At 48.3% G+C, this 23,751-nt stretch overlaps 2 long non-coding RNA genes across 2 annotated transcripts in view; one reads left to right on the plus strand and one right to left on the minus strand.

Moving 5' to 3' along the window:
* Nucleotides 1–1,388: 1,388 nt before the first annotated feature.
* The window catches only part of LOC142821180 (uncharacterized), a 32,453-nt gene continuing 10,090 nt past the window's right edge, over nt 1,389–23,751 (plus strand). Inside the window, exon 1 of the long non-coding RNA XR_012898109.1 lies at nt 1,389–1,713. This is a non-coding gene — a long non-coding RNA (uncharacterized LOC142821180). The remainder of the gene's footprint in view (nt 1,714–23,751) is intronic.
* On the minus strand, nt 4,019–7,598 carry LOC142821181 (uncharacterized). The gene is made up of 3 exons (XR_012898110.1): nt 6,830–7,598; nt 5,855–6,077; nt 4,019–4,705 (listed from the first exon to the last, which is right to left on the minus strand). It is a non-coding gene; the product is annotated as an uncharacterized LOC142821181 (long non-coding RNA).

The following is a 23,751-nucleotide window of genomic DNA, read 5'->3' on the forward strand; positions in this document are numbered from 1 at the left end:
CTCAGTTTGACTCCAACTTTCATCATTCGGGGTGCTTCGTTTGGCCTACAGCTGTGTTGATTCGACTCCCACCCAAAGGGGGTGGAGGCTGGGGGGTGTTCCAGCTCCAAAGTGACCCTGAACCTTGCCTCCTTATACTCCCTGAACATCTCGTTGCATCCACTCTAGGTTGTGCCATACGTGTTTGGATGGGCTTGTTTATTTTGTGGGAGGAGCCAATCCTGGGAAGCATGCAGGGTCCACGTGGCATCCATTGATCCACTTCCTCATCTCCGTGTTCCTAACGTGTTTCCCCCCTTGCTATCGAGTTCAGAGGACATGGCCCCTTGCGGTGTTCTCCCGCTTCTCTTCACTGGCTCAAACGTTCTGTCTTCTCCTACCTGACGGGCCTATTTATTTATCTGATTGAGCACAAAGGTTCCGTTTTTCATCCGATGATTCATGGAGCGCCGTAATTCCCTCTTCCGGAAAATGAGGCCTCCTGCCGTGCGTTAACGACTCAAACTGAGCCAGGGCTTGCCTACACTTTGACCTGCTGTACGTGACAGAGGATCTTTCCGGTCTTACAACTGTCCCTGCTCCTGCCTTGTGTCCGTAAGCTCCGTGCGGCGGGGACTGTCTCTCTGCCATGCCAAGCACAGTCAGGCCCGGCTGCTTAGGTGCTGCCGTAATGTCCAAATAGGGTGAAACTGGGGTCGCCCTGAAGTGAAAGGCAAGATTCTCATTCATTTCCCAAAGGGGCCTAGAGCTCTCCATTAGGATGGAGTTTGCGAACCTGCCGAAGGAGGCGAGGAGTCACCTCCCGCAGAAAGTCGACGGCCTTTGGCTGCTTAATTCCCAACGGGCTCCTCTGGAGACCCTTCCGGGCCTGGCGTGAGCGTCCCTCCTTGTGGAAACGAGGCAGGGGTACGCGCGGAACTTGGGTGTCGAATTCTTTGCCGTTACTCCCTGGGCTGCTGCCGTGTATCTCACCCCCCACCACACGGCCGCTTGGCAGCTTCCTGTGCCGGTGGGAGGAAACAGAAGGGGGCCTGCTTCCGGGCTCAGAGCATTTACACTCCAGGAAAGATGCCAACGCCTCGAGCTGCCCGGATTCGGCGGCTGGGACACGTCGCAGGCTGGAAGCAGCTCGGTCACTCCCGGAGCCGAGTTGCTCGGAGTGCCGTGCCACGGAGCCACGAGGGGCTGGATGGAGAGTGCGAGGGGATGTGTGTGGGGGAAGGCTAGATAGGGAGTGGTAGGGTGAGTGTCTGGGGGTAGATAGGCAGAGGGAGATGGAGGGGGATAGATGGAGAAAGAAATGCTGAGAGGGTAGAGGATGGATAGGGTGGGTGATGGGAGGGATGTGTGTGGAGACAGAGAATGAGGGTGTGTGGGGATAGATAGATAGATAGATAGATAGATGGTGTGTGTGGGGATAGATAGATAGATAGATAGATAGATAGATAGATAGATAGATAGATAGATAGATAGATAGATAGATAGATAGATAGATGGGGAGGTGCATGGAGTTGGATGGATGGGTGAGTGGGTGAATGGATCGATATGGGTAGGATGGCTGATGTAATGGATGATGGACATACCGGCAGAATGTTTCCCGCTCGATTATTTTCCAAACGGCTTCTCCCTGTGGACTTGCTTTTGGGGGACCCGCGTTTTGGATGTAAAAGCCCTTTCGGTGGAGAAAGGACACCAGCGGCGTGTGGAGTGCAGGTCTGTATATCCCAGCTACGCGGGCATCTAGAGTGAACTCCAGGGAACACCCGTGTCCTGGCTTGGTGGGTCTGGGGGTTCCCAGCGGTGGGTGGTTGCTCTCCTCTCTCTGGCCCGACTGTAGGTTGTGTTCATGGTGCAAAAGGTGGCGACTGACACACGGAGGACCACCGCGCGCTCGTTCCAGTTGTTCGTGTGCTGGGCTGGCCAGCGCGGTGGCTTGACTTTGAATAAGGCTGGGTTGTTTGGAAGAGTTTAGACGGGCCAGGAAAACATCTGTCGGAGTAGGTTGGGCCTCTTTCTGCAATGTATTAATAGATATCTGAGGGTCTTAGAGGACAGCCCTTACAGAGTAGAGATGTCTGTCCCCACAAATACCTGTCTGTCTTTCATTACCGCAATCTCGTTCATCCTCCCCCAGATCTCTGTCTCTCTCTATGCCCTCTTCTCCCTCGGTGGCTTGAGGAATAAGGAATTACTCCACCTGAGTAAAACTGCCTTAAATAAGTAGAATAAACCCCACCCTGGACCCCTTCCCCCATCAGACCCTGTTTCGTTAACTTCACAACGGGACAGTCCATGTGTCTCCCCGCTCCGTAGCCAACTCTGGCATGGCTTAAGTGGGAATGGTCATAAGATCCCCATGGGAAACTGCAGCCTTAATTGCTGATTGCAACCATAACGTTGCTGAATGTCTCCGGGGGGGGTTGCCGTGTTAGTCTGTTTCAGCAAAAACAATGCGGAGCCCTGCAACATCCGTTTACATCTCATAATGTGGGTTCCAGCCCATGAAAGGCTACACCCCACTATATTTCACAGAAGCTCAGAATCCGAGGGTTGAAAGAGACCTCAGGAGTCATCAAGTCCAGTCCCCTGCCCAAAGCAGGACCAACCCCAACTCAATCAACCCAGCCAGAGCTTGGTCAAGCTGGGATTTAATAACCTCTAGGGATGGAGATTCCACCCTCTCTCTTGGGAACCCAGCCCAGGGCTTTCCCACCCGCCTAGGGAAATCGTTTTTCTTAATCTCCAACCTAAACCTCCCCCACTGCAACTAGAAACCATTGCTCCTTGTTCTACCATCTGCCCCCACTGAGAACAGCCTCTCTCCAGCCTCTTTGGAACCCCCCCTTCAGGGAATTGCAGGCTACTCTCAAATCCCCCCTCGCTCTTCTCTTCTGAAGACTGAACAAGCCCAAATCCCTCAGCCTCTCCTCATAGGTCATGTGTCCAGCCCCCAAATCATTTTGGTCGCCCTCTGATGGACCCTCTCCAATGCACCCACATCCTTTTTGTAATGGGCGGACTAGAACTAGACACAATACTCCAGATGTGGCCTCCCCAGTGCCGAATAAAGGGGAATAATGACTTCTCTGGATCTGCTGGCAATGCTCCTCCTAATGCAACCTAAAATGTAGTTAGCCTTCTTGGCTAATATTCAAAGCTGGCTATGTCCCTTTCCCCACATTCTTAGATCCCCCATAGATGCAGGTCTGTGGTGTGAAACTGTCGAATTTTTTAGTCTTTCTGGTGCCACAGGATTCCTTATTGCTTGCCTAAAAAGTTACTTCCCCATGGGGTTTTTTAGCTCAGGTAAAGCACATGCCAGTTGATCTGGGTTTCCTGAAAATAGATAAAGAGCCGTAGGTAGCTAAACTCCAGGGAAATGCAAGGGGAGATGGTTTTCTAACAGCCCAGTTAGTCTTCTCAACACAGAAATTATTACCAGCAACACAAGGTGAAGGGTTCCATTGATTTTTAAGCAGCCGACTTTGAAATGATTTGGTTGGCAGAGATACAACAATTCTGTAACGAGCCTCCCGTTTAAATGTGGACTCTGGAAGAAAATCTACCGGCAAGGAAAATTCTGTGCCACACAAATGGAACATGATGCTCCCTTTAATGAATCATTCACAAAGGGATAGAGAATAAGACAACATCTTATTGCCTCTGTATAAAACATTGGTATGCCCACATCTGGAATACGGCATACAGATGTGGTTGTCTCATCTCAAAAAAGATTTATTGGCATTGGAAAGGGTTCAGAAAAGGGCAACAAAAATGATGAGGGGTTTGCAATGGGTCCCTTATGAAGAGAGATTAAAAGGACTTGGACTTTTCAGCTTAGAAAAGAGGAGACTTAGGGGAGCTAGGAGAGGTGTATATAATCATGACTGGTGTGGAAAAAGCAAATTAGGAAAAGTTATTTCCTTGTTCTCATAACGCAAGAACTAGGGGTCACCAAATGAAATTAATAGGTAGGAGGTTTAACACAAACAAAAGGAAGATTTTCTTCCTGCAGCGTACAGCCAACCTGTGGAATTCCTCGCTAGAGGAGGTTGTGAAGAGAAAGTCTTTAACAGAGGTCAAGAAAGAACTAGATACATTTGTGGAGGTTAGGTCCATCAATACCTGTTAGCCAGGAAGGGTAGGAATGATTCCCTAGCCTCTGACAGAGGTTGGGAATGAGTGACGGGAGAGGGATCACTGTAAGATTCCCTGCTCTGTTCATTCCCTCTTGGGGCACCTGGCATTGGCCACTGTTGGCAGACAGGACACTGGGCTAGATGGATCTTTGGTCTGTCCCAGTATGGCTGTTGTTATCTTCTTAATTTAGGGGGAGCTGGGTATTCAAATTTCCTAGACAGCTTTGAAAATGCCATGGCTTTATTTTGGATTGCAAGGATGATGTAAGGACCTGGGCCTATATTTTTATCATTATTATTTAACTGATCTTGAAGGCGGATCAGTGTGTGATCCAGAGCAGTGGCCCTGTAGCCAGGGGCCAGTATTGGAAGAGCTGGGCTTCTGGGACATTTCCAAAACACACAGAAGAGCCTCAGTCCCTTGGCAAGAACCAGAGGGCCTCTGGTCCAAATGTCAGTGGCAACCCAATTGGGCGAAGGTACCCCGGCCCCAACGGGTATTTGAATGGTTGTAAATCACTGTGCCCCCGTAGTTCCCACAATGAAACAGAGCCAGACAAGAACAGCTGCTTCAGTGTCGCACCGGAGATCCGTGTACAGGAGGCGGGGGCAGATTAAGAATGTGGAGAAAGGGACAGAGGCAGCTTTGAATGTTTCACTCTGCCATTGGCTTTTCAAGGATTTGAAGTATTGTAAAGAAAATTCGAAGGGGGAAGCTTGGTACGCAGGTAGAAGGGGAGTATGGGGAGGGGAGTGTGGATAGACAGAGGGGTGAGTAAGGGGATGGATGGATGGATGGATGGATGGATGGATGGGCAGGCAGGCAGGCTAATTGATGGATGGATGGATGGAAGGGCAGATGTGGGGCATGGGTGTTTGGGGAGGGATGGTGGATAGACAGAGGGATGACTATGAGGAAGAATGGAGGGATGGATAGTCAGAGGGGGTATGTCTACACTACCCTCCTAGTTCGAACTAGGAGGGTAATGTATGCATACCGCACTTGCTAATAAAGCCCGGGATTTGAATTTCCCGGGCTTCATTAGCATAAGCGGGGAGCCGCCATTTTTAAATCCCCGCTGCTTCGAACCCCGTGTAGCGCGGCTACACGGGGCTCGAACTAGGTAGTTCGGACTAGGGTGCCTATTCCGAACTACCGGTACTCCTCGTTTCACGTTGGACATGGGTGTTTGGGTAAGGATGTACAGACAGAGGGGTGACTATTGGGAGGTAGGGAGGGATAGACAGAGGTGTCTGTATGGGATGGATGGATGGACGGATGGATGGATGGTGGATGGATGTGCGGCATGGGTGCTTGGGGAAGGATGGATGGATATACAGAGGGGTGTTTATGGGGGATGGATGGATGGACAGATGGACGGATGGATGGATGGATGTGGGGCATGGATGCTTAGAGAAGGATGGATGGATATACAGAGGTGTGTCTATGGGGATGGATGGATGGATGGACAAGTGTGGGGAAGGAGTGCTTGGGGAGAGATGGCTAGACAGACAGAGGGTGGCTATAGGGAGGGAAGGAGGGACAGATGGGGGTGGCAATGGGGAGGGAGGGATGGAGAGATAACGCAGGGGCTGCCATGTACAACTTGACTGCAATGTGGTGAATGACCAAACATAAAGTGCTTGTGTTATTAAACGTCACCTAAACCCTCCCCCTGGATTCCAGCAGAGCACTCAGCACTGAGCTCACTCACCTGTTGCTTTTGCTCAGGACTTTATTCTTTCAGTGTCTGGTAGCAACCTTCTTCTCTTCACCCTTTCATGGCTCCCTCTTCCTGCAGATGCAGCTGGGCTGTAGGGCTACAGCTCCTGCAGGTTGGGGGTGAAGCTAAACCAAGAAAAAGGACCATGAGATTTTGTAACAGCCGTAGTCACTGTGGGTCCCAGTTCCACAGTGTTACACGCCCATACACAAACCTATGTGGGAAAAAATTGGAAACTACTGTGAGACGGCTAGAGTTGGTGAGTCGACAAACTCACCGGGAAAATAGGTGAGAGGGTAACAGTTAAATGTTCTTGGCCATGAGGATCATTCTGGAATGGATAGGCGAGAAAAAGCAAGATGTGGTAGTGGATGGGCGAATACACAGATGAATAGAAGGATGAATAGATAGATGGGTGAGTATGGGGATGGATGGGCAGATGGATGGATGGATGGATGGGTGTGGCGAGAGATGGACAGATAGACAGAGGTGTGAGTATGGGGAGGGAGGGATGGATAGACCAAGGGATGTGGATGTGGATGTGGATGGATGGATGGAGGAAGGGAAGAGGGAAGGAGGGATGATTGGACAGATGGACCGAAGTGTCTGCATGCAGAGGGCTTGATGGACAGACAGAGAGATCTATATGGGGATGAATGGACAGATGGAGGGATATGTATGGGGATGGATAGATGGACGGATGGACTGAGGTATTTGTATGCAGAGGGCTAGATGGACGAACAGAGGGAATGTTCATGGGGATGGATGGACAGACAGAGGGATGTGTATGCAGATGGATGGACAGACAGCGGGATGTGCATGGGGATGGATGGTCAGATAATGCAGGTTCTGCCAGGTACAACTTGATTACAGTATAACGATGAAATACAAAGCGCTGGTGCCATTTCCCCACATCCAAACCCTCCCGTGAATTCTACCAGAGATCTCAGCCCAGAGCTCACATACCGGTCGCTTTTGCTCCAAGTGCTGTTCTGTCAGTATCTGGTCGCAATTTTATCACCTTCCTCCTTCAACAGCTCTGTCTTCCCCAAGGCAAACTCGGTCTGTCGGGCTCCATCTCCACCCATCCGGGTGAGAGGTTTGATAAAGAATAAGGAAATTTTGTAATGGCCTTAGTCATCGTGGTACCCAGGGTTCCCACAGTGTTAGACGCCGATACCAAAACCTCTTCTTGGGTTACTGGGGGCTTCTGGGAGGCAGCTGGAGTGGGCAGTGTGAGTGGAGAGCAGAAGCTCATGAAGAAAATGGATGTGAGGGTAACACTGTGTATCATCCTCGAAAGGAGAGAAATAAAGAGAGAGAAGGGGTGGTGGATGGGGACAGAGATGGGTTTGTATGGGGGTGGACTGACAGATGTTTATGAGGACAGATAAACAGAACTACATTGAGGATGGATGCCTAGATAGATAAGGACAAACTTTAAAAACAACAAATGGTTGGGTAGCACTTTAAAGACTATCAAAACATGTAGATGGGATCATACAGCCCACTTCTTCAGATGTTCTCCAGGGGAGTGGATAGGTCAGTGGCAGGAGGGGTATGAAAAGAAGATACATAAATTGCAGTTTGTGGGGTACAATACCTACAATTGTGGCTTTATCTATATCTGGAAGCAAATGGATAGGTGGGTGCACTGGGATGACTGGAGAGATGGACATAAGGACATAGATGAGTGAAGATGGGCAGGTGTGTAGAGGGAGAGGTGGACAATATAATCGATTTATTGGACGATCCAGTGACCAGGTAAAGAAGCGTTTTTGCCACGGGGGATAGATGGGCACACGGAAGGGGATGTGTGTAGAGAGAGGAATGAACAGACAGAGGGAAGTGTATGGGGACTGACAGATAGACAGAGTGGTGATTATGAGGGTGGATGGATTGGGGATGGATGGATGGGCAGACTGATGGAGAGAGGGAGGGATGGAGGAATGGACAGATGGAAGGACGGATGAACAGATGGTTGGATTGGCAGATGGATGGATTAAAATATCCACAACTTGGGTTATATCTTTCGAGAAAGTTCTCTAAGGGCATGTCTACACTTGCAGCCTAATTCGAAATAGGGCTGCAAATGTAGGCATTTGAAATTGCAAATCAAGCCCAGGATTTAAATATCCCACGCTTGATTTGCATGTCCCTGGCCGGGCACCATTTTTTGAAATTGACAAGCCCGAACTAACTGCCCATGTCTACACTCAGCCGTGAAACGGGAGTTCGAAATAAAGCCCTATTTCAAAATACCTGTTATTCCTCCTGCAATGAGGTTTAACAGGTATTTTGAAATAGGGCTTTATTTCGAACTCCCGTTTCACTGCCGCGGGTAGACGCGGGCAGTGATTCCGGGCTTGTCAATTTCAAAAAATGGCTCCCGGTCAGGAACATGCAAATCATGTGTGGGATAGTTAAATCCTGAGCTTGATTTGCAATTTCAAATGCCTACATTTGCAGCCCTATTTCGAATTAGGCTGCAAGTGTAGACATACCCAATGTGTTCTCCATAGTTATCTTCTGTTGGAACTGTTCTTGGAAGACAGGTTTGAGTTAATCCGAGGAATGGAGCATACCATCACCCGAAGAATCACTCTTAAGTCTACTTGTATCTGTATAGCTATCATGTGTTTTTATATGATCTCCCTACACCCCTAGCACTGTATTTGACTATTCCCCAGTGAGGCAGGGTTGTGAATTATTCCCATTTTATAGGCTGGGAACTTTATCACCGAGAGATCAAATGACATGTCTGAGGTCACCCTGGGTATTTGTGGAGAAGCAGGAGAAGGAATTCTGGTCTCCTGAGGCCCAGTCCTACACCCTCATCCCTGGGCTATCCTTTCTCTCCAGAGGAGGTGAAAAATATTTCAGGGTGTCCTGAAATTGCATGGGACTGGGGAAGGAAGAAGGTAGATGGCTGGGTAGGAACAGGAGAACCAGACAAAGAGAAATCGTGAGGGGGACTCGCTCAGAATAACAGTCACAATGGAGGTTTTGGCTATGGAATTAATTAGTGTGGGAGCTCCAGCCACTATCACACAGTGATACAACCCTGCACCAAAACTCATCAGTTCCTTGGAGACGCCTGGTCAAGTTGTCCTAAGAGACGTGGCTCTTGAATATTTTGCTTGAGTCTGTATTGGGTGGGGGCAGATTGGGCCTGGTTCTTCTTGATTTTACTCAAAATTCATGCTCTTTCTGAAGAGATTAACTCTAAAGTGACTAGGATATGAAGACGGCCCCAAATTATTCTACTGGTTGGGATCTCTTGATGATTTTCTGTTCTGTGAGAAAACAGGACCGTGGGCTAGATGAACCTTTGGTCCGACCCAGTATGGCCGTTCTTATGTTCTTACTAGTCTGGGACTTGGGTAGAAGCCTCGTCCAACTCTTCCACTCATCTTCCATGTGATATTGTGCAAATTGCTTTCCTTCTCTTTCCCCTCCCACCTCTTGTCTCTCTCCTCTCATTAAACGTTCATCACGTCAGTATAGGGACTATGACTTGCCGTGTGTCTATACAATACCTGGCACCAGGGCATCAAGAGCTTATGTGCCCCCTCATCAGCATGGGTCATCTCTGCCTACCACCATACAGCTCCCTTGGGTGATACAAATGTTGATGCTGCAGAGGGGGAATTGAGTGAGTCTGTAACTGGAAAGACTTAAACAATAAATAGTCTTAGATACTAACACAGCATATTGATGGTATCATGAGCTTTCATGGGCACAAACCAGATTCATTAAGTTCAGTGCTAGCTTATGCCCTTCGAAGACCCATGTCTTCACTCTGCAGAAGATTGATGCTGCTGTGTTCAATCTTCCAGAGTTTGATTTAGTGGGTCTAGTTAAGTCCCACTAAATCAAATTCAGAGGGAATCTCTGCCACTGTCCAATAAGGCTGCTCTTGTTCCCATCAGCCTCCCACTGTGAGAGCTTGGCTTAAGGTAATCCAACTCCAGCTACATATTCTATGTGTCTGGAATTACATGCCTTCACCTGAACTGCTGAGTCTAGTGTAGATCTGGCCTTAGAATCCGATGCGTTTTCTGGGTCAGGATTTTCCTTTGTGGAAGCTGGAAGTCTTCAGAAAAGTTTGAATAGGTCTGTGGTTTTTGCAGACTAACCCACACAAGTTTTTGATCGTGTATATTTCATTGTGGTCTCACCCCTACAGGTCTACCACCAATCATTAAAACAGCTTCTCCACACACTGATTCATGCCTATACCAAAACATCCGACAAATTGTAAAAGTCACCTTGGCTAATGAACATAAGAATAATTATCATGCTAATGGCTCAACACTCAAGAAACATAGATTAATTTATTTAAAAAAAAACAGATTTGCCAGGATCTTTTGGCACCCACATGTGTAAAAAGGTGGCCAGAAAAAGTAACGAAAGGATCTAAGATGGATAGGCACCTAATTTTAACCTCAAGAAGGCTACATCTAGACAGTGGAGCTTTTTCAGGATATAGAAGTATCTCGCTATAACTATTCTGCATCTTTGAATGCATCCGTTATTTCGAAATATATTTTGAAATAATGGATGCGCTATTCCAGCTACCCACGAAAGTTAAGGGACTTGGAATAGCGCTTTATTTTGAAATTTGCCCTGTATAGACAGCTATTTAGAAATTACGCAACTTGCATCACTTATTTCGAGGTGAGGGGGCAGTGTCTACACACCCTAAATGTCCCTCGCTTCTCGTTTTCCGGAACTGTTTGCCTCCATGCTTTTTCTTTCCATGTTTTCCAGGGATCCACTTCCATTTTATTTGACAAGAGCGTTTCAGAAGATGTATTTTTCATGCCAAGGAGGAAGTCCTGTGTATTTTTTAAAAATGAAGTCACTACTGATTGAAACAACAAGAAGTCCTGTGGCACCTTATAGACTAACAAATTTATTGGAGCATAGGCTTCCGTGGACGCAGACCCACTTCATCAGATGTAACATGCATCTGTCGAAGAGAGTCTTTGCCCACGAAAACGTATGCTCCAATCAATCTGTTGTCTATAAAGTGCCATCATTGTTTTTGCAGATTCAGACTAACATGGCTGCCCCTCTGATACTGATTGACGTGATTCCAAAATGCTATTTCTCTAGGTCTCACGTAGTGGCAACCTCATGGAGGTTTTTGATGTGGTGTTTGTCATGGTGATAACCCCAGCTACCGCCTACCACAGTGACGCACGGCGATACCAAATCTTCTTTACTGCTGGTACGTCGGACGTGGTCCCATCTAAAGGAAGTTGAACATCCAGCTTATTTCCGTAGGTGGGCGGGGAAACACTGGAATGGATTCCCTAGGTAGTGAGTGGAATCTTCATCCTTAGAAGCTTGGAAATCCTGGCTTGACCAAACCCTGGCTGGGATGGTTGAGTTGGGGTTGATCCTGCTTTGGGCAGGGGGTTGGACTTGATGACTCCTGAGGTCTCTGCCAGCCCTGGGATTCTAGAATTCCTTGGGCAACTTTCCAACTCTCGTTCTCCAGTTCCCGGGGTGAAAAGAACGTGTCTTTTTTTTATTAATCCAATACCAATACGTCCACGGTTTTTGTTCAGGGGCATATCACAGTGTAGCTCCCGCTATAGTAGTAGTCACGGTGATACACGGCCGTGCAAAATCTTCCTCATCTCTTCCGAGAACAGCCATCAGATGCTGACTCAGATAACTCCCCCCTCCAGCCCTGAAAACGGGTATAATGGGCAAGCACCCAATGCCAGAAAAGGTCAGACAAAGGGTCCATCTACTCCTGCGATTATTTTGTATTATTATTATTATTATTTTGGCTGGGCCTCCTTTAAAATAGAACTGGAAGGGACTGCGTGATGTCATCGAATCCAGTCCCCTGCCCTCATGGCAGGACCAAGCACCGTCTAGTTCATCCCTGAGAGGTGACTATCAATCCGGCTCTAAATATCTCCATTGTTGGAGATTCCACCACCTCCCTACGCAGACTAACACGGCTACCCCTCTGATACTGATTGACGTGATTCCAAAATGCCATTTCTCTAGGTCTCACGTAGTGGAGACCACATGGAGGTTTTTGATGTGGTGTTTGTCATGGTGATCACTCCAGCCACTGCCTACCACAGTGATGCACGTCAATACCAAATCTTCTTTGCCACTGGTATGTCGGAGGTGGTTCCATCTAGAGGAATTTGCATATCCAGATTGTTTCCCTAGGTGGGTGGGGAAGCTCTGGGATGGTTTCCCTAAGGAATGGGTGGAATCTCCATCCTTAGAGGCTTTGAAATCCTGGCTTGACAGAGCCCTGGCTGGGATGATTGAGTTGGGATTGGTCCTGCTTTGGACTTGATCACTCCTGAGGTCTATCCCAGCCTTAGGATTCTAGGATTCCTTGGGCAGCTTTCCAACTCTTGCTCTCCAGTTCCAGGGTGAAAATCACGTGTCTTTTTTTTTTTTAATCCAATACCAGTACGTCAGCGGTTTTTGTTCGGAGGCATATCACAGTGTAGCTCCAGATACTACCAGTATAGTCACGGTGATACATGGCCATGCAAAATCTTCTTTGTCCCTCCCGAGAACAGCCATCAGATGCTGACTCAGAAAACTCGCCCTTCCAGCCCTGAAAACGGGTATAATAGGTAGGCGATAAAGTGCCAGAAAAGGTCAGATACATGGTCCATCTACTCCTGCGATTCTGTTTTTTAATTATTATTATAATTTTTTTGGCTGGGCCTCTTTTAGAATATTTTAACCTGTAAAACACCTCCTTAAAGTGACTCCCCTCCCCTATATCATGCTACCCTCACTTCTGTGCTGCTGCTGTCAGCAGCGCTGCTTTTAGAGCTGGGTGTCGGGCCAGCAGCCACCATGCTCGCAACCCTCTCAAAAGCTGTGTGACCACCACCACCCATAGGAGGCGGGTATAATAGGCCAGAGGAGGCTCTGTTGCAGTCTCTGGAGGCCCCCTTGCGAGGTTTGGAGTTTGCTTTAGTATGCCCCAGGCAGGTCCCTGGGAGGCAGGTTCTGTAAAGATCTCCCAGTCCCCCAGGGTTGCAAATGTCACCTCCTCGGCCCCACCACCACCACCCACAACCTGCATGGGGTGTAACAAGAGCATGAAGAAGGGATGCTTTTCCCTGGAATGTCTGGGATAGGGGGAGGTAAGTAAGTGGCTGGCGCAATGCTCCTTGGGGCAAGTGAGGGGTGGGTGGCATGGGGCTTCGGCCATATCTAGACTGCTCCAGCCAACGGGTAGAAACATGGGGCTTCTCCCCGTGGGGATCAGAGGGGGCTTTGTGGCTCCAGCCATGAGCGGGACTGCTGGGAGCTAGACCCCTTTTAGGTTGGGACCCCCAGTTAGAGAAACTCTGATCTAATACGAACACCTGCCCTGAGGCCCATCCCAGACAACGCAGAGGAAAGTGTAAGACCTGCCCCCTAGTGGGCAGTGTGAGAGAACCTTGACACGGGCTTGGATCTGGTAGACGTTTGCTCATGCCCTGATGGAGAAGCGTTTCGGTCCTCTTCAAAATTCTCCCCCTCCGCCGCCACGTTTGCTGTTGTCATTCCGGGTGCGCTCGCCATTGCAAACCTTCTCTGGTCGGCTCCCAATGGGTGCTTGTCCTCGTGGATGCTCTGTGGCAACATCTGCCACCGCTCAAAGGGATAGAATCATAGAATCGTAGAATCCTAGAACTGGAAGGGGCTTCAAGAGGCATCGAGTCCAGTGCCCTGCCCTCACGGCAGCACCAAGCACCATCTAGATCATCCCTGACAGGTGTCTGTCTAGGCGGCTCTAAATATCTCCATTGATGGAGATTCCACCACTTCCCTAGGCAATTTATTCCAGGGTTTAACCACCCTGAGAGTTACAAATGAGGCACCTGATTTCATCTGGGACTTTTCAGCTTGGAAAAGAGGAGACTAAGGGGGGATACAATAGAGGTCTATAAAATCATGAGTGGTGTGGAGAAAGTGAATAAGGAAAAGTTCTTTACTTGTTCCCATAATATAAGAACTAGGGGCCACCAAATGAAATTAATGGCCAGCTGGTTTAAAACAAATAAAAGGAAGTTCTTCTTCACACAGCGCACAGTCAATCTGTGGAACTCCTTGCCGGAGGAGGTTCTGAAGGCTAGAACGATAACACAGTTTAAATGAGAACTAGATAAATTCATAGTGGTTAAGTCCATCAATGGCTATTATCCAGGATGGGTAAGTAAAGGTGTCCCTAGTCTCTGTTTGTCAGAGGGTGGAGATGGATGGCAGGGGAGAGATGGCTTGATCATTACCTGTTTGGTTCACTCCCTCTGGGACACCTGGTATTGGCCACTGTCGGCAGACAGGCTACTGAGCTAGATGGACCTTTGATCTGACCCAGTACGGCCATTCTTATGTTATGTTCTTATAAACTTCCGTGGGAAAAGACCCACTTCATCAGAGGCATCTGAAGAAGTGGGTCTTTGCCCACGAAAGCTTATGCTCCAATCAATCTGTTCATCTATAAGGTGCCACAGGACTTCTCGTTGTTTTTGCAGGTTCAGACTAACACGGCTACCCCTTTGATACTGATTGGCGTGATTCCAAAATGCCATTTCTCTAGGTCTCACATAGTAGAGACCACATGGAGGTTTTTGATGTGGTGTTTGTCATGGTGATCACTCCAGCTACCGCCTACCACAGTGATGCACGTCAATACCAAATCTTCTTTGCCACTGGTATGTCGGAGGTGGTTCCATCTAGAGGAAGTTGCACATCCAGATTGTTTCCCTAGAGGGTAGGGGAAGCTCTGGGATGGATTCCCTAGGGAATGGGTGAATTCTCCATCCTTAGATGCTTTGAAATTCCGGCTCGACAGAGCCCTGGCTGGGATGATTGAGTTGGGGTTGGTTCTGCTTTGGGCAGGGAGTTGGACTTGATGACTCCGGAGGTCTCTGCCAACCGTAGGATTCTAGGATTCCTTGGCCAACTTTCCAACTCTCGCTCTCCAGTTCCCAGGATGGAAAGCACGTGTCTTTTATTTGTTTTATCCAATACCAATACGTCCACGGTTTTTGTTCGGGGGCATATCACAGTGTAGCCCCCACTACTATAAGTATAGTCACGGTGATACATGGCCATGCAAAATCTTCTTCGTCCCTCCCGAGAACAGCCATCAGATGCTGACTCAGATAACGCGCCCTTCCAGCCCTGAAAACGGGTATAATAGGTAGGCGATAAAGCGCCAGAAAAGGTCAGATACATGGTCCATCTACTCCTGCGATTCTGTTTTTTAGTATTTTTTTTTTTTTGGCTGGGCCTCCTTTCAAATATTTTAACCTGTAAAACACCTCCTTAAAGTGACCATCTCCCCTAAACCATGCTACCCTCACTTCTGTGCTGCTGCTGGCGACAGCGCTGCTTTTAGAGCTGGGTGCCTGGCCAGCGGCCACCACGCTTGCGACCCTCCCAAAAGTTGTGTGACCACCAGTACCCATAGGAGGCGGGTATAATAGACCAGAGGAGGCTCTGTTGCAGTCTCTGGAGGCCCCCTTGCGAGGTTTGGTGTTTGCTTTCTTATGCCCCAGGCAGGTTCCTGGGAGGCAGGTTCTGGAAAGCTCTCCCAGCGCCCCAAGGTAGCAAACGTCACCTCCTCAGCTCCATCACCACGAACCAGAACCTGCATGGAGCCTAACAAGAGTGCGGGGAAGGGACACTTTTCCCTCGTGTGGCTGGAATCGAGGGAGGCAAGGCTGTGGCTGGCTTCTTGGGGCAGGTGAAGAGTGGGTCGCATGTGGCTTCAGCCATCTCTAGGCTGCGCCAGCAAGGGGGTAGAAACTTGGGGCTTCTCCCGGGGGAGATCAGAGGGGGCTTTGTGGCTCCAGCCATGAGCAGGACTGCTGAGAAAAGGGGCAGAGCTGGGAGCTAGACCCCTTTTAGGTTGAGACCCCCAGTTAGAGAAACTCTGATCTAATACAGACACCTGCCCTGCAGCCCATCCAGACAACGCAGAGGAAAGCGTAAGAAATGCCCCCTCGTGGGCAGTGTGAGAGAACCTTGACACGGGTTTGGGTCTGGTAGATGTTCGTTTATGCCCTGATGGAGAAGCGTTTAGGTCCTCTTCAAAATTCTCCCCCTCCGCCGCCACGTTTGCTGTTGTCATTCCGGGTGCACTCGCCATTGCAAACCTTCTCTGGTCGGCTCCCAATGGGCGCTTGTCCTCGTGGATACTCTGTGGCAACATCTGCCACCGCTCAAAGGGATAGAATCATAGAACTGTAGAATCCTAGAACTGGAGAGGTATTGAATCCAGTGCCCTGCCCTCATGGCAGCACCAAGCACCATCTAGATCATCCCTGACAGGTGCCTATCTAGGTGGCTCTAAATATCTCCATTGATGGAGATTCCACCACCTCCCTAGGCAATTTATTCCAGGGTTTAACCACCCTGAGAGTTACAAATGAGGCATCTGATTTCATCTGGGACTTTTCAGCTTGGAAAAGAGGAGACTAAGGGGGGATACAATAGAGGTCTATAAAATCATGAGTGGTGTGGAGAAAGTGAATAAGGAAAAGTTCTTTACTTGTTCCCATAATATAAGAACTAGGGGCCACCAAATGAAATTAATGGCCAGCTGGTTTAAAACAAATAAAAGGAAGTTCTTCTTCACACAGCGCACAGTCAATCTGTGGAACTCCTTGCCTGAGGAGGTTCTGAAGGCCAGGACTATAACAGGGTTTAAAAGAGAACTAGATAAATTCATGGAGGTTAAGTCCATCAATGGCTATTAGCCAGGATGGATAAGGAATGGTGTTCCTAGCCTCTCTTTATCATAGGGTGGAGATGGATGGCAGGAAAGAGATCAATTGATCATTACCTATTCGATTCAAACTCCCTCTGGGAGACCTGGTGTTGGCTGCTGTCGGCAGACAGGCTACTGAGCTATGGACCTTTGATCTGACCCAGTACGGCCATTCTTATGTTATGTTCTCATAAGCTTTCGTGGGCAAAGTCCCACTTCGTCAGAGGCATCTGAAGAAGTGGGTCTTTGCCCACGGAAGCCTGTGCTCCAATCAATCTGTTCGTCTATAAGGTGCCACAGGACTTCTCGTTGTTTTTGCAGGTTCAGGCTAACACGGCGACCCCTCTGATACTGATTGACGTGATTCCAAAATGCCATTTCTCTAGGTCTCACATAGTAGAGACCACATGGAGGTTTTTGATGTGGTGTTTGTCATGGTGATCACTCCAGCTACCGCCTACCACCGTGATGCACGTCAATACCAAATCTTCTTTGCCACTGGTATATCGGAGGTGGTTCCATCTAGAGGAAGTTGCATATCCAGATTGTTTCCCTAGAGGGTAGGAGAAGCACTGGGATGGATTCCCTAGGGAATGGGTGAATTCTCCATCCTTAGATGCTTTGAAATTCCGGCTCGACAGAGCCCTGGCTGGGATGATTGAGTTGGGGTTGGTTCTGCTTTGGGCAGGGAGTTGGACTTGATGACTCCTGAGGTCTCTGCCAACCGTAGGATTCTAGGATTCCTTGGCCAACTTTCCAACTCTCGCTCTCCAGTTCCCAGGATGGAAAGCACCTCTCTTTTATTTGTTTTACCAATACGTCCACGGTTTTTGTTCCGGGGCATATCACAGTGTAGCTCCCGCTAGCGTAGTAGTCACGGTGATACATGGTCGTGCAAAATCTTCCTCATCTCTTCCGAGAACAGTCATCAGATGCTGATTCAGATAACTCGCCCCTCCAACCCTGAAAACGGGTATAATAGGGAGGCAATGCAATGCCAGAAAAGGTCAGACCAATGGTCCATCTACTGCTGCGATTATTATTATTATTATTTTGGCTGGGCCTCCTTAAAATATTTTAACCTGTAAGACACCCCCTTAAAGTGACTCCCCTCCCCTATACCATGCCACCCTCACTTCTGTGCTGCTGCTGACGGCAGCACTTCTTTTAGAGCTGGGTGCCGGGCCAGCAGCCACCATGCTCGCGACCCTCCCAAAAGTTGTGTGATCACCACCACCCATAGGAGGCAAGTATAATAGGCCAGGGGAGGCTCTGTTGCTGTCTCTGGAGGCCCCCTTGAGAGGTTTGGTGTTTGCTTTATTATGCCCCAGGCTGGTCCCTGGGAGGCAGGTTCTGTAAAGATCTCGCGGTGCCCCAGGGTAGCAAATGTCACCTCCTCAGCCCCACCACCACCACCCAGAACCTGCATAGGGCATAACAAGAGCGTGGGGAAGGGACGCTTTTCCCTGGGGTGGCTGGAATCGGGGGTGGCAAGGCTGTGGCTGGCCCAAGGCTTCGCATGTGTCTTTGGTCATCTCTAGGCTGCCCCAGCCAAGGGGTAGAAACATGGGGCTTCTCCCGGTGGGGATCAGAGGGGTCTTTGTGGCTCCACTCATGAGTGGGGCTGCTGGGAACTAGACCCCTTTTACATTGGGACCCCCTGTTGGTCTGACCCAGTATGTCCGTTCCTATGTGCTTATCTGTTTTAGAATTGGTAGATTTCAGCAGGACTTGCAAACCCTATTGCGTGTGCATCCAGACAAGTGCTTTGTCTGCCTTTTCTCTAGCGTGCGTCGGTCTGTAACCCTCGGCCGTCCATTATGAATTGTCTTCTCTCAGCTATGGACCAGCACAAGTTTTTCTAGGAAGCTTGTGCTTCTAAGTCATGTGGGAACTGTGGCAAGTCATACCCCTAATCTCCTTTCAACGGGGATTATCAGAACAAAGTCTAAGGTATTTAGGCGCCCATTTCCAATGGGAGTTGAGCACCTCGCTCCTTTAGGAACTGAAAATCCCAGTCTATTTTTTCTTCCTCTCATAACGATTTTTAGAAAATTGCGGATAGATTTAGTTGCATCAAAATGTGTCTGAAAAATGGATAACACGTATGTGGTTTCCCTCATCCTTTTGCTATCGGCAAAGACTAGATCTCAGCAACCTAGCGGTCACAGGTGTGATCTAGAATTCTTGGTGAGTTCAGCTCTCTGGGTTGGTGTTTTCGAAGGCGCATGAGAGTGTTTTCTCACTGAAATGCGTAATCCTAGCTTCCAGGTAGGTTTTCAGCTCCCAAATATGATGAAGATTATCTTATGTCTTCTCTGGAAACCAGATAGCCCTACATTGATAAGCTGGGCACCTTATCAATTGATAAGCCCTACATTGGTTTCATGTCACGTTTGTATTGTCTCCTTTATAGTCGTGTGGTTTTTGACATGGAGAACATCACTGTGGTAGCTACCGTAGTAGTTACACTGTGATACGCTCCCGTACAAAATCCGCTCTGACTTAGAGTCTTCCACACTGGTCTTAGCGGCTTAGGCAAGTGTTCCAGACAGGTAGAAACTCTTAACAGCTTCTCTGAAGTATTCCCCCCTCCTTATTTTGGGTTGTTAATGATGAAGTTGAGGGTGAAAAATATTAGCCTTAGGGAGCAACCAAATCATTCTGGGATCTTTCTATACTTTCAGGAAAGATCTCCCAAAGAAAACCCGCTGGGCCAATCTAAAAGCTAAAGGTTTACTAAAAGAAAGAACTAGAAGTTTGAGAGTCGAATTGTTAAAGAAATCACATTACAAGCGCCAGTCACAAAGATCTTAAGGCAGGTTCTCAGAGATGGAACAAGTAGCCAGCTTCAATGTCTCTGGAGTACATCCTATGTCAGGATGGGTCGTCAGTCCTTCCTGGTCCTTTGTCCATAGCTGAGATGCTTCTGAAGTGAAGGGTAAATACAAGGATGGAGGAACCTCTAGGGCCCCTTTTATACTCGTGCCTACATGGAAGGAATCCCACTGTTCTCCTGGGTGGAGGTACCTCCCAAAACTGAGTTAGTCACAGAAGCAAGACACCAGTCCGTGTCCTTTTTCGGCAAGCAGCCATGGGATACCTTTAGGTGTTTATTTGCATCACTTAATGGCCCATGGTCCATGCAGCACCATTGGTCACTGAGTCACTGCCCCTCACGGTAGGTGGGTGATGTCTACTGCCATCTCCCAGACAAGAACATTTTAAACACGAGTCCAGAGCCAATTCTCATAACTCCACACTCAAAAATGACACGGGTGCATGGAGAGGAAGAACATAATCAGCAGAGTGTGCGCTTTCCATAGACACCTCACACGGCCCACTTTGCACAGAACTTGGGGCAAACCCACCAAAGTTGGATGCAGCTTTGTCCTTCGTGTTCATATTAAAATCCACGAACGTCGCATGTTATGTCACTGCGGTAGCTACGACTCCCAGTGCAGTGATGGAATCACACAAGGTTCCTGCCCATTTCTTGGGGATCAACGTTGGGGTGATGGAAATGTCTCGAAATCTCGCCTGGTGCAAGAACATTCTTCAGGCTAGAGAAATTCCCGTGGTCAGTGCTGAGATTTGAGGAGAATTTTCTTGTAAGTCACTTAGGATCGGATCCTGGGCATTCTTTTGATTCAGGTCCTTAGAGCAGTGTTTCTCAACTTTTTTTTAAATAAAGTACTCCTTCTAAAAAAATTATAGGTATCCCCAGCACCTACAGTTTTCAGACACACAACAATTTTTTTCTACCATTGCAACACATTGCAACAACTTAATCGTAGCCAGGCGGGTGATGAAATTGTTGCGTGTAAAAAATACAAAGATAATAAAGCACTGCAAAACTTAAAACATTCAGTTCTCCCCAAATTTCAGTTGTGTTGAGGTACGCCCACCAGACGTCTCTCGAGTACCCCTGAGAGTACTCGTACCACTGGCTGAGAAACGCTGACTTAGACACACCATACCTTAGTTTCCCAGTCTGTAAAATGGGGTTTCAGCAAGGAGGTTTAGACACACATCTTAAATTGCAGCATGGGAGGCTTAGGCTGAACATTAGGAAAAACTTCTCAACAGTCAGGGTGGTTCACTACTGGAATAAATTGCCTATAGAGATTGTGGAATCTCTGTCACTGTAGATATTTAAGAGCAGATTAGATAGACACCTGTCAGGGATGGTCTGGATGGTGCTTGGTCCTGACGTGAGGGCAGAGGACTAGACTTGATGACCTCTGAAGGTCCCTTCCCGTTCTAGTGTTCTAGGAGTGTTCTCCCAATTCTCCCATTCTAGTGTTCTCCCAATTGTGATTGTGTGTCTATGTCTCCATAGACAATCTATTTCCCCTCTGCACTGGGAAGCCCTCAGATCTGACAGTGAAGGGACCACATCAGTAAGGGCCAGGTACCAGATCCCTTTCACACAGTCTCTGCGGAGAGACGGAGGTTTTTGTTGAGGAGTGTCTCACTGTGGTAGCTACTCCCGTATATATAGCACAGTGATTCAGAGCTGTACCAAATCTCCTTGGTGTGGAATGGATCAAGGCTTTACCCCTTTAAGATCTATTTTTGGGGAGAAGGCTTCCCAATAAAGACACCCCTGAGGAGAGAGACAGGAAGGGTTTTTCTTTTTCTCCATTAATTGGATGAAACTGTGGCTCTTCAAGTCTTGGAAGAAGTCACAGATTCATAGACTATCAGACCGGTGAGACTGTCCAGTCTGACCTCTTGCATAACACAGACCAGAGGACTTCCCTGAACTAGTTCCCATTTGCACTAAAGCAGATGTTTCCAGAGGGAAAAAAATCATGCTTGATTTTAAAATCAAGTCCGGGGATGGAACATCCACCACCACGCCGGGTAGATTGTGCCAACGTTGAATTGCCGTCTTGGTTAAAAGTTTGTACCTGGCTTCTTGTCCAAACTTCAGAGGGGTAGCCGTGTTTGTCTGAATCTGCGTAAACAACGAGAAGTCCTGTGGCACATTATAGATTTATTGGAGCATAAGCTTTTGTGGGCAAAGACCCGCTTCGTCAGATGAAATGGGTCTTTGCCCACAGAAGCTTGTGCGCCAATAAATCTGCCAGTCTATAAGGTGCCACAGGACTTCTCGTTGTTAGTCCAAGCTTGTCTAGCTTCAGCTTCCAGCTATTCGATCTTGTCAAGCATCTGTTTTGTAGCTCTTTATATGACACTTCTATTCACCGAGCTGGTACTTATAGATGGTGACCAAATCATTGTTTCACCTTCTCTTTGGTCAGCAAAGCAAATTAAACTCCTTGATTCTTTCGCTGCACGGCATGTTTCCAGCGCCGGAGTGAATGGCTCTGTTAGGCTTCCCAGGTGTTGAGTGCAGGAACTTGTGTGTAAAGCAAATGGAGCCAAGTCAGGACCTTCTAGCTAGATGATTAGATCCACCAAGCTGCTGTTTCCAAGACTCTGTGAGGCACGGGCTAGAGAGCAAAGTTGAAGAAGTTTAAAGTTCTGGAGCCAGAATTAAATGCAGAGTTTCTAGGGTTTGGCTAGCAGTCCTTCCAGCATGCTACAGAGCAGTATGGTATCCACATATGCCTCCTGGGAGCTGGTGTGAAGGAAGATCTTTCAGCAGATTTCATAGACTCACAGAATCCTATGGCTGGAAGAGACCTCAGGAGTCACTGAGTCCAACTTCCTGCCGAAAGCTGGACCAACCCCAACTCAATCATCCCAGCCAAGCTGGGACTTCAAAACCTCTAGGGATGGAGATTCCACCATCTCCCTAGGGAACCCATCCCAGGGCTTCCCCACCCTCGTGGTGAAATAGTTTTTCCTAATATCCAACCTAGACCTCCCCCACTGCAACATAAGACCATTACTCCTTGTTCTGCCATCTGCCCCCACTGAGAACAGCCTCTCTCCAGCCTCTTTGGAACCCCCCTTCAGGGAGTTGAAGGCTGCTCTCAAATCCCCCTTCATTCTTCTCTTCGGAAGACTTTAGCTCAAATCCCTCACCCTCTCGTCATAGGTCATGTGCTCCAGCCCCGAAAGCATTTTGTCAAGTATCAGAGGGGTAGCCATGTTAGTCTGAATCTGCAAAAGCGGTGAGGAGTTTTGTGGCACGTTAGTTAGTCTATAAGGTGCCACAGGACTCCTCGCCGCTTTTGCAAATCATTTTGGTTGCCCTCCGCTGGACCCTTTCCAATTTGTCCACGTTCTTTCTGTAGTAGGGGGCCCAGAACTGGACACAATACTCCAGATGTGGCCTCACCAAAGCCAAATAAAGGGGAATAATGACATCTCTGGATCTGCTGGCAATGCTCCTCTTAATGCAACCTAGTATGCCATTAGCCTTCTTGGCTACAAGGGCGCCCTGTTGACTCATCTCCAGCTTCTCATCCATCATAATCCCCAGGTCTTTTTCTGCCATGTCATCTGACCGGGTTTTTGACAGGGGATATTTCACTGTGTGTACCCACTCCCCCAGTTATCACTGTGGTACACAGCCGTACAAAATCCACCCATCTCGTGGGGCTGGACGTGATGTGATGGGAAAATGTCAAAGGCAGCTTCCTTGCCTCTGCATTGGAATGGGATCCAGATGAACTGGGTGGAAGTCATGACTCTGCTACACACCTCTTGCATGAGCGTATGTAAGTCACCTAGGACCTAACCTAGCTGGCTGAAATTAGTAGAAACTCTCCCCTTGTTATCAGTGGATTAAGTCCTTAATCCCTCAGGCCAGATGGGCAAAGCTTTGGAGCCACCTACTGGTGCAATGGCAATTTCGAGGACAAATAATCAAGTTGGGTGCCCAACTCCCATTGATTTAGGGTTAGTGCCTGATTCCCCTAGGTCTTCTCAGAAATCCTGGGGAGAGTGATCTTTCAAAAGACATCAGTGGCTCACACTTACGTATTCATTTTCTCACTCGAGGTCTGTCGTCTCTGTGATGCCACAGTGTGTGAGAACTTTCCTTGCCTATTGTGTTTGTGTTGCTTCTAAGAGGATCTTGGTTTTTGTTAGGCGATTTCTCACAGTGGTAGCTCCCCCCACTAGCACCGTGCTACTCAGCCATACAAAATCTTCGGCCGTCCAATCGCAACGAATGTTAGTGGGACAAACTTCTTGGATC

The sequence above is a fragment of the Pelodiscus sinensis genome, chromosome 30, assembly GCF_049634645.1.
Source record: "Pelodiscus sinensis isolate JC-2024 chromosome 30, ASM4963464v1, whole genome shotgun sequence".
NCBI lineage: Eukaryota > Metazoa > Chordata > Testudines > Trionychidae > Pelodiscus > Pelodiscus sinensis.